Here is an 11,867-nt window from a genome sequence, read left to right as displayed (position 1 = left end):
ATGAGCAAATTAATGATGTCCATTGTTTTGGACTTTAAGCAGAGTCTCACACACACACATACATATTTTAGTGCACGTGCCTAACATTAAAATCCCATGTATGAATGTGTGTGTATACAACTGTATAAGGCCCCACTAATCACTATGTGGTTGCTTTTTCCCCTTTCCCACCGTTCACTTCGAAAATTTTTCTTTTGAGGGAAGAGATTGTTGACGAAGTTAAAGATGATCAGAATCAGTAAATAAAGCTTCACAAAAATATTGGACTCTTATGAAAACTGAAAAGTGACATTGGCTTCTGAATATAGCAAAGAATTTTTTGAAGCACAGGTGTTTTTGTAGTTTTAATAGCTGATTTCAATTATAAAAAATATATAAATATATTAATTAAAATTAACGGTTAAAATTATTAAAATACTAATATTTTAGAAATATTTAAATATTTTTCTACAAAAACTTTTATTATATATTGAAGTAGAGGGCTCAAGACCCGGCCCGGTCCGAAATCCAACCTAGATCCGAGGCGTATTTTGTCAAATTTAGATATGTCATTTTCATCCAGTGTTATCTTCGGGTCAAGTTTGGATTATATTTCTGGTCACCCAACCTGGTCTGAAATTGTCTTTTACGATAAAAATATATATTTTAGAGTAAAATTAGTAATGTTATATTATACTTTTATATTTTAATTAATATTTTTTTATAAAATACTATATTATTTTTATTTTAAAATAATTTATTTTGTTATAAATATAATATACCATTTGTTAAATTTAATTTTTAAAAATAAAATTTTATTATTTTAATATATAAAATTTACAAATTTGTATATACTGATTTTACGTCAAATTGATCTTGTTTAATTCAGTTTATTTTCATATCACTTCGGGTTGGAGTCAAAATAGACCCGGCGGTCTTTTAGGGCCAAGTCTGGGTCTACTTAAACCCGGTCCGGCCCATGAAATTAAAAAACATTACTAATCTTTCCATCTGCAGTATAGATGCATGATCCATCTGCTGACGATGAAATGGCTCTCACATCTCTGCAAATAGAGTTGAGTGAGCAAGAAACACAAAGAAATATTAATAATTTGTTCATAATAATATGGATTTAAACCATCACAGCCACTGAAATAATAATCTTCAATAGTTCCAATTATTATGAAGTTACAGGATACAATAACCACAGAAAATCGGATTCCTCATAGGTTATAGTTAATTACAAAAGAACTCATATTTCACAGCATGTAAATGCAATTACTTTACTTGCAGTCATTAATCTCACATGCAAATACACATTCCCACAGTAAGGAAGAATTACCGTGGCTGCTTGCATCTCAGTGAGGTGGCCTCTTTTTCTAAGCTCCTTGTAGAGCTCACCATTATGGGCATATTCAAGAATCAAGAAAACACGCTCGGCATCATGAAACCAGCCGTATAGTCGTAGAATGTTTGGGTGGTGAAGGTTGGACTGTATTTCCATCTCCCTCCCTACCTGATGGTGAAGTCTGTACTTCTCAAGTTGTTCCTTGAATATAATCTTCAATGCAACTACATATTTGCTCTAAAAAATAAATAAATAAATCGGATCAACCCAATTGAATATTTAGAAATTAATCACTCTAATAAGTGTCTAGTTTTCACAACATTAATGTCGAAGTTTTTAACTCTTACACAGACTAGTTCAAAATGTATACATACAATGTTATACCTTATATGATTGAACTATATTATAAAACACTTTTCAAACATGATATCAATTTAATTAATCTCTGTTTTTCCTTTACAATTATAACTTTGAGCATCCACATACACATTCCACTCATAATTTTTTTTTTCAGAATAAATTCAATATCAAATTACATCATCCATATTAAATTTCAAGAACTTGAAGACCAGTTTACGCTAAAAATTGTCTCAAAATACAAAAAATAATATATTTCCCAAGTACTAAACTCGCAAGACCAACCTAACACGTTGAATTATCTCACAAATCAAACACTCAAGCCAAAGTATGTTAAAAACCCAGCTCCCAAAGACTTAGCAAATGAGCACGATGCTGAATTGAACTAAGCAATAACAGCTCAATCTTACAGTTACAGAATTGAACAATGAGAGAATCAAGTTCATACTTCATACACATGTTTATTTTCTAAGGAACTTTCTGAACAACCAAACAGAAAAATTAAGAAAAATAATAATAAATAAAATGAGAGAGAGAGAGAGAGAGAGAGAGAGAGAGAGAGCTTGACTTCTCTCGCAATGTAGACTCTGCCAAATTTTCCTCTGCCAAAGAGGTTTTCCGATCCCGAAGTCTTTTGAGGGACCATTGCTGCTGCAAGTTATCTTCTTCCATATTTTTTAACTACTCCTACTGTAAAATAAGGGATATAATATAAATTTCTGTGCTTAAAGGAATGAAACAGATTCATCTAATTCAAACAAGGAAGAGCAATCAAAGCAAAGGCAGGAAAGGAAGAAATAGCAACCTAAACAAAAAAGAAAGGACCGACCTCGAGATGAAGGCTGTATAATTCAATATCACACCCTTCACAAACCAATCAAATTCTCAAGGCTTTGCTGCCTGGGGCAGAGAGAAAAATAGTAATGCTGAGTATATTTCAGAACTTCAAAGATCAATAGGATGAGAAAAATGGAGAACAGAAGAGTTAGCTACTTTAATTTGACATGTCGTAGATTCAATCAACACACACACAGAGTATATATATATATATATATATATATATATATATATATATATATATATATATATATATATATATCTTGAAAATGAAAATTTTGACAAGGATTGTATAACAAACAGTTGCGCTGTGAACTAGCAACCAATAATATTGATCAATTTTGAAAGAACAGAATAAGACAGAAAGGGTGGCTGCCAGAATTCTAAGTGGAATGCAAAGGCCAAAGAACAAGAGAAAGAGAAAAATGGAGAACAGAATTAGTCAAAAAAAGAATAATACAAATACAATAGATAAAGTGATTAACAGCTTCCCTTACTAGCAACCGTTTAATACTTTTTATTCATCAAGGCAGGATAACTATGATTCTAAATAGTTATTAATATTTACAACTGTGTATTTAGTTGCAACTAATGACAATGGAAGTAAGTTTTGGTACTCATCAACATCTGATGCATTAACTACATATATATTATGTAGATTGGCATAGAAGATGCAGAAATTGGATATAGTTCTTGTCTTGCCACTCCAAAAACAAAGCTTAAATAAGATGAAGATAATAGTATCATATGAAAATTCAAAAACGTTAGAAGAATGATACCACCAAAAATTGAAGATAGAAAAAGTCAAGATACAAGTATATGCAACACCTTTAATTTCCCTCAGTCCTCTTCTCTAAAGATCTTCCTAATTAGTAGTAACATATAGTGAAAAAACAAGGAAGAGAAGAATGAAGGGAGGTACCTGAGAATAGATTTGATCAGAATCAGCGGGCTGGAGTTCCTTCACAGAAAGCTTGTCATCTCTGTCTCTATAACAGTAAAGATAAAGTGTAATAAAACCCTAAACTGTTTTGAGAACAGAACAGCTACAATTGCATGAGAATCAATGTAATCGGAACAGAATCGCAATGGAAGGGCTAGGGCTAGGGCTAGGGACAGGGAAGGGACGACGGAGGCTACCTGAACCAACGGCCACGAGAAGAAGAGATAGAAGCGGCGACGACGCTGACGAGCTTCAGCGAGCAGCGGCAGAAAACGGCGTCGAGAGGGTGGCGAAATTCATCGGCGTCAAAACTGAAAGAGAGAGATTGGGGAAGGGGTGTGATGGAGCTTCGGGCAACGGCGGTGCAAGGGCGAGAGGCGCCGCCAATGAAGGATTTGGAGGGGATGGGTGAGGAGCCCCGACCATGGATTGGGGGTGTTTTGTGGGGTTTTTTTTATTTAAATAAATTAAAAAAATGTTTTATTTATTGAAATAAATAATTTTAAAAATTATTATGAAAATATGTAAGATGATTTATTTCGTTTACAATAAGTTTGCATTGTTTATACGGTAAGACAGTATGCGTGACATACATACATACATATATATATATATATATATATATATATATATATATATATATTTTATTTACAGTGTAAACGAGATATAGTAACATAAATTTTTAACTGCTGTAAAAGGATGTGCAAATCCTTGGCATTTTTTATAAACACTTCACATCTTCTTCTCTTCTGTTTTTTTTTTTTCTAAAAGATAGGCAAAAATATCCAGTAGTAGCGGATATGTGGTTGTCTGTGTGTATCTCAATTGTGATATAAGAATCCGTGACAATTGGGTGATATTTGAGTGTGAGAATTTGTTACTGTTGCGTACTCAACGCATAAGTTCGTTGTCAGAGTTGAAGAGTCTGATATTGAGCAACCTTCGTGGTTTAGGAAAAAAAGAGATCGGAACGGTGGGGTATAGGTTGCTAGCACCGTTGGGTAATAGAGTTTTTCGGTTTCGCCTGTTTCGGCTCTAGGGCAACAAGCACGTGCGACTAATGTTTGACATCTATGGGAGAATCATGGCGGAACAAGTGATGGAGTTTTCTGCCGAGGTTGGTGATGTTGGTGGCGGTGGTTCTGTCCACTCGACCTTTGTGTAGAATGACCCACCTCTCGCACCACCACCGATTCATGTTGCCAGTCCAGTGGAAGACATGGACGTGGGTGATGAAGACTCCAACGAAGAGTACGTTGCGGATAGCAACGACAGTGATTCCTCTGAAGATGATGAGGAGGAGGAGTTTGTATCGGAGACGCCAGCCAAGGCAGCGGTGCGCTATGTTTTGCCTCCCCCCATCCGATTCCAGCGGTATCAGATGTACTAAGTCACTATCATACCTTGGATCTAGACACCATGCATGAGAAATCTCCGTTTTCCAACACCGGATGTTAGCTTTCCAACGCAACTGGAACCGCCTCATTTGGACCTCTGTAGCTCAAGTTATGGTCGATTTAGTACGAAGAGGTTAGGGTTGACAGCTTAGCAATTCCTTCAATTTTCTTGTATTTCTTCCACTTTTGCGTGCTTCCTTTCCATCCTCTAAGTCATTCCTGTCCTATAAACCCTGAAAACACTTAACAAACATATCACGGCATCGAATGGTAATAAGAGATGATTAAACATAGCAAATTTAGGGCCAAAGAAGCATGTTTTCAATCATAGCACAAAATTAGGAAGGAAAATGTAAAACATGCGAATTGTATGAATAAGTGTGCAAAGACTTGATAAAGACCACTCAAATTAACACAAGATAAACCATAAAATAGTGGTTTATCATCGGTCCATTAATAGAGGCAGAGAACGGCTCCTCAGAAGATGGCTCGGATGAAGATACTGAGATCTGCTGTACTGGGATATCCTCCTCTGGTACAGGCTCTGGAATATGCTCCTCCATGGGCTCAGGCTCAGGGTCCACCTGATCCGCAGGATGATCGAGATGCTGATGAGACACTGGCCCATCATGAAACAGGTGATGCACGGAAAACTTGTCTCATAACAAATTTCCTTCGGCAAGTGTACCAAATTTGTCGTCAAGTAAAAACTCACAATAGAGTGAGGTCGAATCCCACAAGGATTGATTGATCAAGCAACTTTAATTAGAGGAATGTTCTAGTTGAGCGAATCCAGGAATTTAGTTTAGAATTGCAGAAAATAAAATGGCGGGAAGGTAAATGGCAGAAAAATTAAATGCTAGAATTAAAGAACTGAAAGTAAATGACTGAAGTAAATTGCAGAATTGTAAATGGGAATGGGGGAATTGCTCATGAAAGTAAATGACAGAAAATAAAGAGAATGGGTAAGATCAGAAAGGGGGAGTTCATTGGGCTTAGGAGATGTTGCATTCTCCGGATCAATTTCATTTTCATCTCTTCCTCAATCAATGCACTCATTGATCTCCTTGGCAATCTTAAGTGATTGAATTACAATTTCTTGTAATTCAATCTCTCAAATCTTGATCAATACCCAATTCCTTGGTCAATTGCTCATGAGAAGAGATGAAGTATGGTCACTGATTATACCACATGCATTTCCCAAATCAAGTGTTGAGAGGATTATAGTCACATATCCATCCAAACCCAATTTGGTCCAGCATGAGAAAGCATTTCTAGCTTGATCTCTTCATTCCTCTTTCAAGATTCAGAAGAGATCCAAGTATGAATAGCTTCTTTTCCAAGATAACTACCCAATTGGATGAAGATCGAAAGCTTTCAAGTAAAATCAAGAGAAAAGATAGAAGAAGAATAATGAAAACTAGTATTGATCCATCAAATTACAACAGAGCTCCCTAACCCAATGAAAGGGGTTTAGTTGTTCATAGCTCTGGAAAATGAAAACAAAGATGGAGAATACATGATGAAAACTAGAAGTGCAGAGAAAGTAAATATAGAGAGTAATTCTATGCCCAGAGGCTCCCTATATTTTCCCACTCCCAATTAATTCAAAGCTACTCCTATATATACTAATCTTCTACTCTTCTAGTTGGTTCTTCAAGTCTTGGGTCTGGGCCTTTGGATCTTGAGTTTGAAGCAGTTATCTTCTTCATTGGGCTTGGCTTTACTTGCAGAGAGAAAGTGTGAAGTGGGCAGAGACTTTTGCTCATGACGTTAGTGGTGTTAACGTTCAGTGAAAATATGGGTTCGAGAACGTTAGTGACATTCAACTTTTTCACTAACGTTCCTTACCCAAGTAAGAGCCACGTTAACCTCAACGTTAGTGGCACAAACGTTGCCACTAACGTTGCCTCTTTGTCCTTCACGCACGTTATTGGGAATCAACTTTCCCAATAACGTTGAGAAGCCTCCCCCTTCCCTACGTTAGAGTCCACGTTAACTTAGTTAACGTGGCTCTTTTAACGTAGGCTTGCCAACCTTCGAGAACGTTAGTGACACTTAACATTGTCACTAACGTTCCAATGTGCCCCTTAGCTCCCACGTTAACTAGGTTAACGTGGCTTCTAACGTGGCCATGCTAGCCATCTCCAACGTTAGTGACAAAGTTGAGTGTCACTAACGTTGGCTCAACATTCCCTTATCCACGTTAGCTTCAGTTAACGTGGGAGTTAACGTGGCTCATGGTGGCATGTGTGGGCTCCTTCCAACGTTAGTGACAATGCTGGGTGTCACTAACGTTGGCGTCACCTCCCTTCTTCACATTAACTTCCACTTAGTTAACGTGGGAGTTAACGTGGCTCATTGGGGCTTGTGTGGGTTCCTTCCAACGTTAGTGACAATGTTTAGTGTCACTAACGTTGTCGACCACCTTGTTTCCTCACGTTAGCTTCCACGTTAACTAGGTTAACGTGGGAGTTAACGTGGCCTAGTGTGACTTGGCCAACATTAGTGATAATGTTGAATATCACTAACGTTGGCTCCCCCCTTTCTTCTTAACGTTAGAGGCCACGTTAACTAAGTTAACGTGGTGACTAACGTGGCCACTCATGAGCTTGGTCCAACGTTAGTGATAATGTTAAGCGTCACTAACGTTGGCTCCATTTCCTTTCTTCCACGTTAGAGTTCACATTAACTTAGTTAACGTGACTCTTAACGTGGACAATGATGGCTTTGAGAGTGTTATTGGCAATCACTTTTCTCATTAACTTTGCAAGTTACTCCCATTCCACGTTAGTGTTAACGTTAGTGTAACTAACGTAGCCACTAATGTGGTTCTTCTTTGCTTCCTTTGTCCTGAAATCAAGCAATAAAGTGCATCAAAGTTCTAGTCTAAGTCATGGGAAATGCAACATCCAATTTGTCCTTAAATTCATGCAAAATCCTCATGAAATCATGTAAATTGCACAATGCATGCTTGAAACAAGATGTAAGTGAATATCTACCCAAAACCAGCTTATTTCCTAAGAAAATGTATGAAACTACCCTAAAAACAGTAAAGAAAAGGTCAGTGAAACTGGCCAAAATGCCCTGGCATCAACAGGTGAAATGGCCCATCCGGGTGAAGCCACTATAATGGAAACTCGTAGGGCATAAAGGGGTTAAACTGTGGAGTGTTAATCGAATGACTGAAGGGGTGATCACGCAGAAAGTAAATATGAGTCCTAATCTCTGCACCTACTACATAAAACCTATGCTTTATAATATCCTCATAAAAGCAAGACTCCGATCTCCATCTGAAGGAGAGGAAGGGGTAAGAAATGGGAAGTTCTTAGTAGGGTCGAGGGTATAGTTCAAGTAATTCACAACGAAATATACAAGAATCACAGAAAAGTATCAAATTACCACAATTCAGAGTAACAGTAAGAAATGCATAAACACAGAAAGACAATCACAAACAATTTCACCGTATCAAGTAAAATGCAAATGCACAACAAGGATGATGCATGTCTAGCCCTATTGCAGGTAATGAGCTCATTTGTCGGTTTCGACCCGCACCCGACGCAATCCGACTCGCAAGTCAGATAAGATATTCCAGCGACGTAACCTCTGCAAGTTACTACTTTTTGCAGGCGCTGATTCTCCAGCTGAAGTATGTCAAACATGACCTCTGCAAGTACTTGCGGGCGCTGATTTTCCAGCTGAAGTATGTGCCCCTTTCTCCTGGAAGCCATTCCATATACACGGACATTCCCGTACAATCATTCACACATAAAGCCCACTGCTTAACATGTTCGCATCAACACTATAACTATTTACTTTCTGTCACCCTCTTGTGACCTTTTAATCATTTTATAATCATACATGCCGATTTATCTTGTCTTTTTCTTTTAAAACCAAAACCAATCCCCTTTTCATCCTTAAAACTAATTCTTTAACTTTTTCCAAGATATTACAAAATGAAATCATTCAATAAAAATTCAATTACTTTTAACGTTCACTAAAGCTCCTCCAAATAAAATCCTTGAGTCAAATTCAAAACATAAGCCCTTTTCATTTTTAAATCAAACTTAAACATGATACTTTTCTTAAATAATTTAAAATCGTAAAATAATTCTTTTCTAAATAAATCAAACTCAAAATATATATTTTTCTTAAATGAGTTAAATCTGACATATAACTATTTTCTGAATAAATCGAAAATCAAATAATACAATTTCTCAAATCCAATATTTTTCTTCTAAATAAAATTCCAAATAAATTCTTAAGGTTTATAACAAAATTTCGGCGGCATCTCTCCTAAAACCCGGACTCTGCCACCCTTCTCGGGTTCCATCCAAACCACTTTTCACACTCTTTTCAAATCATTTCCAATAAATCAAACTGACAAATCCCAACATTTTAAAATTATCCTATCGTAATCTAGAAATCACATTCATCAGAATAACTCAGTTCCTTGCTGCACCTAAACCCTTCGAACCTCAAACTTATCACAAATATCAATATATCACAAAAATCAATATAAATTCAATCAAATTCAATCAACAAGTAATCACGACATCAATTCACTTGTCCAATACTAATTTAATCGATGAGAATTTACCAAAACCTACCTTCGTACGAAATCAAAATACTCGAAGCTCCGGAGATGCCTTCTGACCGAGCCGTCGAAGAAGAAAATGTCTGGAATCGTCTGTGCCTCCTAGAACTCCAGTTGGCCGAACTCAAGGGGTAGGGGAGCTATGTCACCGTCGACTTCCACTGGACAAAAGTAACACCAATGTGTAGAGGAGGAGGACATAAACACTTTTATCGGATTAGATTTTTTATTGAAGTTACAGATTTAAAGAAATTAGAATCGAAAAGTTTAAGAGGTTCGTGATTTTCTCTCTCTCACTCTTGATACTTCTCTTCTCACCGTGCTTGAAAATGAAACCAAATGAAGTTAGTGGATGATGATTAATATGATGTAGAAGGATTAGGTGTGATGGTTACAATAATAAGTAGTTAGGTGTCATCACAAGCTTCCTTTTTTTCTTTCTTCATTTTGTTCGGTCACTTGGGAAAAGAACTAAGGGATATGCTGATGATAATATATGATGATGATTAAGGTTGTGTAACATGAAATGCTATTGTTTAATGTGATTCCATGTTTCTTTTCCTTCTTTTTTTTTCTTTCAGTCAATAATAATAATAATAAGGTTAAATATATATGAGTTATTAACATAAATGACATTAGTAACTTAGGAATTAAAAGATATATAACGAAGCATTAGCAATTCTAAACTCATTAAGAAATACCGATAATTACTTATATCGGCAAAAAGTCGGACTTGATAATAATATTAATATTATTATCTAGGCTCCATTATAATTAGAGCAAGCTAAATAAATAAATAACATAATAATAAAATTATATTACCATTTATTTTACTTCGGGATTTGAAGTCGACTCGTCAAAATAAAACTAATCGCTTTAAAATATTATTTTAAGAAAAACTCGCATTAGTGCAAAAATTAGAGTTGTTACATCCTACCCTCCTAAAAAAAATTTTTCCCTCAAAATTTCTTTTACCTGTAAACAGGTGCGAGTAATCGGTGCTTATCTTATCTTCTAGTTCTCAGGTATGTTGTGTTTCCTTATCTCATCTCAACTTACATATAGTAGTTAAAGAAATAAAAGAATGCAACGCACCGGAATCGTAAAGTGCAGTTAAGAAGCGAGTCGTGACACAACACTAACCTTAGGTCAGAGAGTCTGAGTACAAGCATCTTTAGCAGTCATTGTAAATACTCTTCCTGGCTGTTGCGATTTAGCTACTCCTGGTACCGACTTTTCTGGACAATTTCTTGCTATATGCCCCAGTTCACCACAGTTGTAGCAGACTCTCATTCCAAAACAACAAGGTCTACCAGTGTGATCCTTTCCACATTGCCTACACATCGGATCCTTCTGACCCTGCTGAGGTTACTTACCAATGTTCTGTCTTGGCCTATTTTCATTCCCAGCAGTAGAGCGCATAGGAAAGTTTCTAACTTGTTGGTTCCCTCGCATAGGTACTCCTGGTGTCTTAAAATCAACCTTCTGCTGTATCGCATGCCTATGAAAATTATTAAAGTTCCTTGGTGGTAAGCTCGGATGACCCATCCTTGACGCTGCCATCTTATGTTCACAATCTTCCATTAGCTGACTCTTATTGACAAGCTCTGCGAAATTCCGTATTTCCATTGGGACCAATGAATGCATCAGCTCATCGCAAAGTCCTCCTTCATACTTCAAACACTTCCATTCCTCAAAATCATCTAGGTTTCCCTGATAAATCTTAGAGAATCGACACAAATTCTCAAATTTCCAAGTATATTCTGCCACTGACATATTCCCTTGTTTCAACTGCATTAGTTCCATTTCTTTAGCATCATGAAGAGATCTAGGAAAATACTTTCTGTAAATTCCTCCATAAATGTGTTCCAGTCAATCTCTTCCACCTCCTGCCTCAACAAGCGTTGCACTCGATGCCACCAATGTTTAGCTTCTCCCTCTAGCATATAGGTCACAAACTCCACGTGTTGTCTTTTTGGTACATGTTGCACTCGTAATGACTTCTCAATACCACGGAACGAATTGTCAGCTTCAGTGCAACAAGCATCCCCTTAAACTTGGGCGGATTCACTTTCAGAAAGGTTGTCAGTGTCATAGGGTTATCGTGGTTTCCAGCGCCTTCATTACCATTACCAACTTCACCACACTCACCATTGCGTCCTCTATTACGATATCCATTCCTCTCTCTTAAACGGTCAATTGCTCACGTTGTAGCAGTTGCCGTTTCACGCACAGCCTCAGCCATGGTGTTCATCGCAGCTATAAAAGCATTTGCACCCCTCGTCGGTTCTTCTACAGGGTTCGCACCACGCCTACCACGTCCTCGTCCTCGTGCAGCCATCAAGATCCTATTCACACCCAACATGCAATATTAAGGTGATTAGTCTTAATATTTCAAGCAAAGTGTGA

General features: G+C 37.0%; 1 non-coding gene across 4 annotated transcripts; it reads right to left on the bottom strand.

The window, feature by feature from the left end:
- Positions 1-837: 837 nt before the first annotated feature.
- LOC112721126 (uncharacterized) lies at positions 838-3,958 on the bottom strand. 4 transcript variants are annotated; one of them, XR_011867382.1, is made up of 6 exons: positions 3,662-3,958; positions 3,444-3,510; positions 2,514-2,584; positions 2,248-2,374; positions 1,322-1,564; positions 838-1,043 (listed from the first exon to the last, which is right to left on the bottom strand). It is a non-coding gene; the product is annotated as an uncharacterized protein (transcript). The 4 variants fall into 4 exon arrangements; XR_011867383.1 differs by having other exon boundaries at positions 2,253-2,374; XR_011867380.1 differs by lacking the exon at positions 838-1,043 and having other exon boundaries at positions 1,130-1,564.
- Between the last annotated feature and the right edge of the window lie 7,909 nt (positions 3,959-11,867).

Source organism: Arachis hypogaea, chromosome 11 (genome assembly GCF_003086295.3).
Source record: "Arachis hypogaea cultivar Tifrunner chromosome 11, arahy.Tifrunner.gnm2.J5K5, whole genome shotgun sequence".
In the NCBI taxonomy this organism is placed as follows: Eukaryota; Viridiplantae; Streptophyta; class Magnoliopsida; order Fabales; family Fabaceae; genus Arachis; species Arachis hypogaea.
This window is presented reverse-complemented; position numbering and strand designations above follow the sequence as displayed.